This window comes from Homalodisca vitripennis, chromosome 1 (genome assembly GCF_021130785.1).
Source record: "Homalodisca vitripennis isolate AUS2020 chromosome 1, UT_GWSS_2.1, whole genome shotgun sequence".
Classification (NCBI taxonomy): domain Eukaryota; kingdom Metazoa; phylum Arthropoda; class Insecta; order Hemiptera; family Cicadellidae; genus Homalodisca; species Homalodisca vitripennis.
In genome coordinates, this window is record NC_060207.1 from 187,945,610 (window position 1) to 187,954,479 (window position 8,870).

Genomic DNA, 8,870 nt, shown 5'->3' on the forward strand with positions numbered 1-8,870 from the left:
TGTAACATTATGTGTGTGTCGAATAAAATAGTTTCTTAAAATAAATATTAAAGCATACTTCCAATACCCTGGTTATATCAGGATAAATATATAAGAAATTAAATTATGATTAACTAAAAATACAAGCAATTTATGCCACCTGATGTAAAATGCAAAAATAAATACATAAATGCATTTTTATTTGTGGAGAGAAAATGAAATACTGTACTTCAAAATTTTGTATTCAAATTTTAATCTTGATATTTATATGAATCAAAATAGAGCAAACCATTTTTAAACAATTATGACATGTGTAATATATTTTGTATGCAATGACAGTGGACTTCCAAATGCATTATTGTTTAAGCATTTATCTAATCATATATGAATGCATTAAACTACCAAATTAAGAATCTTTAAAGAAAAACCATAGAATGATTGAAAAATATTCTAGAAATTTTTAGTCACAATAGGAAAGAAAGTAACTTACCAACTCTTTCAATACCAGTAATTGTTTTAAAAATTATCTAATAAAAGTACCTGCATTATTTTGTAAAAGTTTGTAAAATATTATGCTCTTACTTTTTTTTTGACAAATATTCAAGATTCATGGTTGTAGAATTTTACATTATTTTTATTATTATTACACTTTTAAATGATTTTGAAAACTGAAAAGTGCTTGGACATGTGTTAAGATCCTTATAATGGGACATCTACCATAATTCTACAACCAAAAATAAGGGTATTAAATTTTTCTTGTGGCTCTGAGATCAAGGTGAATAACTGAATTCCGTTAGACTTTGTGTGCAGTAAATAGATAAATATTATGTTTGTTTCTCATTAAGGAGTGAGTATACATATATACAGAGTGGTCAAAAAATAATGTCACAAACTTCTGTAGCTGATATAACACATAATTTCAAGCAAAATAATCTCATATAAACATAGGTTGAGAAATGTTTTGTTTAGCTGCTAGCCACCACTTTGTATTTTTTCTAAAAATAATTATTATCTCTAAAACTAGTTAAGCTAAAGAAATCAAATTAGCATATAGGTTTGTATAGGTAAGAGGAAATAAATAAAACATTGTCTTATGTTCTTTAATATTAACAAAATGGTGTCTGTTAAAAACGTTAAACGTCAGATGCCAAAAACCCAGTATAGTTATAACAAATTTATCAAACAATAACTATTTGAAAAATTTAATTAAAATTCCAACAATAATTGTTTCCATGAAATTTGTCAATGCATAAGCGAGCAGGACCACTTTAAAGGGATGCTTGCACAAGTTGATATCAGCAAACATTTTGCCCTTTGATAGGTATCAGCTGTTTGACATAGATTATACCAAATTTATAAGATACCAACTTTTTTGACACACTTATAACAGTTCCAAGGGTGTTTTGATTTGTTAAATAAAGCCGTGCAGTAGAAGGATTGTTATCAATAACTTACTATACTAATACATGACAATAAAATCCCAAAAAACTTAGTGTTATATTTTATATAATTTAAGATGTTGTGAGTTTAATACCAATCTTGTATGCATCCTGACTTTTAAAATTTTATAAAAATCTGGGTCTCTAGAAAATTTATGGCAACTTTACTTTTATAGATAAATGATTACACTTTAACAATCCTTATTTTTAGTGTTGTGGAACCGGTTTTGGTTTAATTAAATAATCATCAGTCAAAGGAGCATAATAGGAAGGTTTATGTTACTTTTATATCACCTGTTATAGAATTGTTGTTTGGTTTAAATGTACAAGACTGGTTACATACTTACAAAATACATATATAACATCTAAAACCTATACGAAATAAATAAAATAAAACCTATTTGCTGTTTTATGGTGGTTGGTCACCCTAACCTTGAATGAAACAGATTGTCAGAGTTTGGACATAAAGTGACAGAAAAGTAACACAAGTCTTCCTGTATGCTCCCATGACCGAAGATGGTGTAATTTAAATGAAAATTGGCTCACAATACTAAAAAATAAGATTTGTTAAGGCAAATAATCATTTATATATTTATAAAACTATCCAGAGGCTTTCGCTATAAGTATAATTGTTTATAAGTTGTCAAAACCTATATTATTAACTGTGAAGTAATATAGTTTTGAAAGAATAACCGGATTTTGGACATTTGCTATTGTTATGGATAGAAAATTTACAAGGATAGAAAATTTGACAGCGGTATATATTCACAATCCTATTTTTTTTTAAATCAACCATTCTTAACAATAAATTTTAAACAAGGATACAGTATCAAATTTATATGAAACATTCAACAAATGTATATTTGGACCAATGTTGAATTGAAACATGTACATGAAATACTAATTAATCACTAAATGTTTCTAATGTCATTAAAAATTTCAATATTTTTAAACATGTAATTGATAAACAATAATCTATTTTTATAATATTTCTGGATAAAATGATTGTTACTTACATGACATTCTTTAACTACATAAATTTGAAGATTCGTTTTTAATCTGATCAATTTATTAACATATTTTAAAATTACTTTAAAAAATAATAATTATTAAAAACTATAAGGGGCCGTTCAAAGTATTATGTAAGCAGATTTATTGCAATTATTTACCCCCCCATCCCCCTTGTCAGCAAAAGTAAGCAAAGCTCTTACCCCTCCCCCCATGCTTACGTAAAACATTTGTAAATTAATGTATTGTTTTTTTAATTTTATAACGTTATAATTATAATTTGAAAAATAAGAAAAATAGATTTAGGATATTTTACTGAAACGGTATTCAACATAGAGTAAAGGACAAAAATATTATATTCTTACTAACATAACAAACATTATTTTAAATTTTTGGTACATATATTAAATTCAAATTAACAGTCTTCAGTCCATGAAACCCGAATCCATGATTCTAAGTTTTCGATGACATTGGATTGCTTCGATTGCTGCTCAGTGTTGTGAGTCTGCTCGCTTTCATCCGATTTTGGAATGTCTACGTCATTCTCATCGAGCCATTCAACATCATGGTGCTCTAAAGTTTTGAATAATGCACATCAGTTCATTAGCACGACGAGCAGCGACTCTTACAGGTCTAACTTTCCTATCAGTGTGCGTGTTTTACTTTCTTATGGATCTTTTTCGATGTGACGATTTAGTGACTTGACGGAAGCATGATAAAGACCACACGTTTTGCATGTTCGACTTGATAGCCTCAATTGTACCGTCGGACAAAAATAATCGTATGGCATTTGCAGGAAATTCTTTGAGTGAAGCACTTAAGCGTAGAGCTAAATTGACTGGAAGATTAAGAAATTGCCCTCCTTCATCTAAAACCAAGTCATCAACTGTTTGTGTTTTACTTTTACAGGTGATGGAAGAAAACTTGTCTAGTAATCTAAATAGGCCACTTCTTGGACAACAGCATTCTGTATTTCTACATTTTACAATTTGGAGCAAGTATTGGCTTTCACGCACATGTTCTGAATACCATTTAATGTCTAGAAATTCAGGAAGATCTTGTTCACCTGCCCCAACATATTTTGCATTAACATTATAGCCACCAATTTCCATTGAACTCCATACTTCAGCTAATACATTTCCTGCAATTCGAAATTAGATCGTTCTAAATGTTCATCAATTGTAACGCCACGTTCATCCAAATGAGACCCAAAAATGGTCATGAGGCAATATTAAACCAGCCAGTTCCCGACTAAGAGGAGCCATTCTGCGCTCTACTCTGTTATACGCACTTCTTCCGGGAGCATTGGTAGCTAAAAACAATGCATCGAGATCATGTCGCTTAAAGTGTTGTATAGCAAACCCTATGACTTTTTGATAACGCGGATTTTCATCTGGCCCTCCATCAACCGTCATGATTACCACTGGTTTTACTAGTCCATGGTCAGTTTTAGCTAATGGTCGAAATCTCTTGAAGTTCGAGAAGCGTCTCGAAATCCTGAGCATGAGTATTAGCAGTAGATGAACTATGCTTTCCACTTCGAATAGTGATGTATGTTGGTCCAGAATATCCAACGGCTTGGCTTGCGGTTGTCCTAGCATATTGGAAGTGATTTTGATACCAGCATAAACAGATGGTATTAATTTATGACGCTCAGCGATTATCCAATCGTGATCAGGCAATTTGATTCTATATTCCATGTGCATTTAGAAGAGGTGCTTGCTTATTTGCCGCAGTTACGCCAATAGGGACTCGAGCTTTATCATCTTGAGATATGAAAAATACTTGATCTGGTCCTAGTATGGGATGCTATGTTCATCTAAATAATGGATTGATGTTTCAGCGAACTTGCTATCTAAGTAGCTCTTGTGGTGATCACTTTGAGCCCGAATGAGCTTAACAGGGACTGTCGATACATGTCTTCGTCCCTCTGCAGAATTAGATTTTCTGGGAATCAAACGAAGATATGTCCCACTGCGACTAATGTCAAATCCCATTTTATTTTACGTAATTCTTGTGTGAGTTCATCAAGAGTTTTTACGCTGCGAATTGATTCCGTTCGTCTTTCTATCATCTGCTGCACTCCCAAATAAAGCTATATCCGCGATTGTTTTCAATAGTAAAGGTTGATTGCTTTCAAGATTAGGACGTCCCACTGAATCCCTCAGAGATAGTCTTTTTTTCATTTCTGGATTTTCATGACAAATATCTTCTAACTTTCTGTTCATACCATCCCTGTGTTTCTTCTGGGCAACTACGTTTTGAACCTTCCTGTTTAAAGACTGTTTTGCTGTTTTTATTTCCTCGCGCAACTTAATGATCTGTTTATCAACTTCAGCACGGCTTGGCATAGTATCTCTGGCAGAATACAAAGCATTCAGATTTTTTTCGAGTAGAGCAATCTTATTTTTTCATAGCTTCCTGAGAAAGTTTTGGTCTCTGTTTATCTGTATTTTTATTAATTTCGCATTGCTGTTGTGATTCATTACCGGTTTTTATTTTATCTTCTTCCTGTTTTTTAATATTTGAAGCTGGCTGTGTAATTTGTGTTTTTTCTGCAGGTTTACAGGTTGCCTAAAAAATAAAAACTTTCTATGGGTTCTGCTAAAGATTCTCTTATTAAGCTACATAAATTCAACGTTATGGCAATATATATGGTAAATACAAAACCCTATGGCTTTAAAATCTAATATCTTTAAAACGAGCAATTCGTTCCGGTCACAAAATACAGGGTGTTATACTCTATTCAAGTAGGTATTTAAAAAGAATGTAAACAATCTTGATATGTCTTTTTATTGAAATATGCAATTATAAAATCAGATATTTGTAAAGGTGCGTACAGAAATCGCGAGGCTTGCGCCGCGAATGGTTCGTCTCGCATACATCAACCTGAGGCATGCTACGGCACATGTATACGTGCGAACCATTAGCGGCGCACGCCTCGCGATGTCTGTACGCACCTTTATGTACTTACAGAAAAGCAATTTTAATATTTGTTGAGTTTTTTAAATGAATTACAACAGATTTTTACACAGTTTACAATTTTAAACCACATATTTCAATAAAAAGACATATAAAGATTGTTTACATTCTGTTAAATACCTATTTGAATAGAGTATAGTTTTCTGTAGGTATATATATATATATATATATATATATATATATATATATATATTATATATATATATATATATATATATGTGTGTATAAAACTAACATCCTGTATTTTGTGACCAATTGACGGAATCAATTATAAGAAATAAAATCTATATAATGAATATTACCTCTTTACTTTAAGATAGACCATAATATTTTCTAATTAGCAAAGAGAAACTTTTGGCGATTTCTAATATTTCTAGAAAGGTATTCATAGGTACCTAAAAATGATTTCGTGACTCACCTTACAAAAAAAATGTAGTAGATTGGATTTATTCTTAGTCGCCGCTTGCAATTCTTCTTCGGTTCTCTTAGATACAATAATAATTTCAAGTTCCTTGTCGGATTTTGCTTGTAATTTGTAATTTCGCCACACTTCGTTAACTAACTTTTGTACATTTTGTACTTTCGTACTTGTATGAGATTTTTTTTAAAACTTTCAAACAATTTTTGGTATAACTTGGATTTGTCTATTTAAAACGAACATCTTATTTAAACATTAAACTTTGGCTAATGGAATGAATGGTAACACAAATGTTAACTTGCTTTACTATGCTTGCAATACGTCTACTCGCTATAGCATCCAAACGAAAACAATACACTGATAGAGGAAATTTAGACAAGTGAACAGCGCGCGGTAACTCCCTTACTCGGTTCTAACGCGAGTAGGGGAATTACCGCGCACTGTTCACTAAAACGTATGTATTACTTGCGGGAATCCCCGAAAATGCGGTTTCGTTTTCAAGCAAAGAACAATGTGTAGGTTGCCATTCGTGTAAAAAAGAAAATAACTACCGATGACGTAATCATCATCTAGACTCCCCTACCCCCCATGTCATCCAAAATAAGCAAAGCAAAGGACCCCCCCCGCCCCCCCATAGTGCTTACGTAATACTTGAACGGCCCCCTAACGAGTAATTAACATTTAGATGAAAAAATGATTCCTTTAATCTTAAGATACAGTATTATGATTTAATACCAAATATATCTTTCATAATTAACATTATAACATTGCAAAAAGATTAAAAATATGAAAAGTATAAAATGTATTAAACATAAACTGCGAATATTTGAAAAGCTAGTTACTTATTGAGAGAAATACAACTGAAACACTGATAATGAAAAATGAACAGACAATTATTTTACTTCACCAATTTTACTACCTCCCGTCCTTATCACAAGCAGTATAGTGATGATATGTGCTTCTTCTTAATGAACGCAAGTTCGTTTTATTATTCAGAGTTATAGATTCACTTGTTTACTGTTAAATATGAATGGATTGACAATTTGAGAGAAGCATACGAAATCTGTCCATACTTTTCTTTTACTTATGTCTAATTTTAATCTTACTCACATTATGTGTTGTGTACATATTGTTGTACATCTTGGAGTAGTAGTTAGGAATGTTTAACAATGCTGAAAAGCAAACAAGTAAAAATAGTGCCTGACCATCATTCATCCAACGTGGTGTTGATAAATTTTATCTCTAACTGACAGAAAAAAGAAAAAGTCTAATGATTATAAAAGGGGTTTTTATAGACTTACAAGTAATGTCATTTCTTGGAAAGTTGCAGAACTATTTACCTTCAAGTTTTAGCTACACTCACCATTTTTGTCATTATTCTTATCTGGACAAATAGCCATTCACAGTTTGCTTGATGAAGAACTAAGATGGAACAAAAACTGTGGTTTAGTTTGGTTTTAAACCAGAATATGCTGCATTAGAACATATATGATGATTTAGACAGGATTTGGTGATGAATGTGTAGCTGTTGTGAGTTCCTTGAAGGTGATCTGAGAGCAAATTGACCAACAAGCAGTTCGGAGGAGACTGTAGACATGTGAATGTGCATGAGGACATTAGTCGCTAGAAATTGGTAACTAAGTATTTAGCTGAACAGATTTGTATTAGTTATATTATTTGATTTTAGGGAAGAGAAAATGATGTGCAAATTTTGCTTCACACTTTGTGAAAAAAGATTAACGAATTAAGGATTTAAGGAACTTAGTCAAATGAGCTGAAACAGTCATTACTTATTTTTACTATGCTTAAGTATTAATTAGAGAATAATATTCAATTTTGGAGGTCATTCTCAGAACCCTGAAAAGTTTTTTAAATGCAAATCAAATTGTATTTATTCTATAACAAGGACCATATAGTGATCTTTGTGGGTCTCTTTTCAAACAGTATTATCTTTTAATCCTTCCAGGCATCTACATGTATTTTTTGTATGGTTGCATGTATAGTGTTGTCTTTCTTTAAGCCTAACTTTCAGTTTTTCCAAACAATAAATTGCTCAGCACTTTTACATTACTGTCATAGGTTGTTCTCTTCCCACTGATTTTTTTTGTAAGCCCATAGTGAACTCCTTTCTAAAAAAAAAAATAGTCAGTCTACAACATGATGTTTCAGAACATGAAGACTCCGGAGAGCATTAAAGAATACTTTTTTCTTGTTACTTTCTTATGTAGCATATAGACAACTAGAATATTTACATAAGTAATATGTTGAGAAATTGCAACAAATGTTCTTTATAAAATACAAAAACATTCTATACTATTCTAAACATCAATAAATTTAAAACTTACTTTTTTATGTTTTTAAACAATTATTTTGTTCTATATTTGTCTAAGTCAACAGGAGCAAAAAGACCCCAGAGAGCAATAAAGAACGCTTTTTTAAGATAAGAGCAAAAGGACCCCAAACTGTACATTTTAAGAAAACTGCCATAAGCTTCCAGTAGCTACTGCTTGAAACTATTTTAGACTAAAATTTTAATATTTGATAACAAAACTTTCATTAAAACCGAAAATAATAAAAAAGTTTTAGGTATCAGACTTACACAGGTCTGGTACAACAAGATCCAGTTCTTGCATACATTGACAAGCAACCTGTTCACACAAAATTATCTGTAGTTGTGTAATTGTAAATATTCTGTTGCAACAAACTTCTTGAATCTTTTTTAAGTTTGATGAATTAATTCTAAACCTAAATAATATTTAATCGACTAGATGTCCCAATGTTATGTATATAGTATGATGGATTGATCAATAGATATGATATAAGATATCTAAAATGATATAGATATGATACGCACAGAATGATAAAAATTAATGAACAATTTTTTACTAGGAATTTATTCCCACATGAGCATTAGCCTGTGCATGGGAAATAAAGTTTATCAGTCTGCACTAGTCACACTAACAAATCTTAAACTATAAGTAAAGAAATACAAAATAAATTAAAACTTAAAGCAAACTTACAAAAGATAAAATACAACAATACAA

The 8,870-nt window shown here is 31.1% G+C and overlaps 1 protein-coding gene across 1 annotated transcript in view; it reads right to left on the minus strand.

Annotated features, from left to right (window-relative positions):
• The window catches only part of LOC124354264, a 54,391-nt gene extending 45,586 nt beyond the window's left edge, over nt 1–8,805 (minus strand). The window contains exon 1 of the mRNA XM_046804597.1: nt 6,937–8,805. The gene's annotated coding sequence lies outside the window, so the exon portion shown is untranslated. The remainder of the gene's footprint in view (nt 1–6,936) is intronic.
• Between the last annotated feature and the right edge of the window lie 65 nt (nt 8,806–8,870).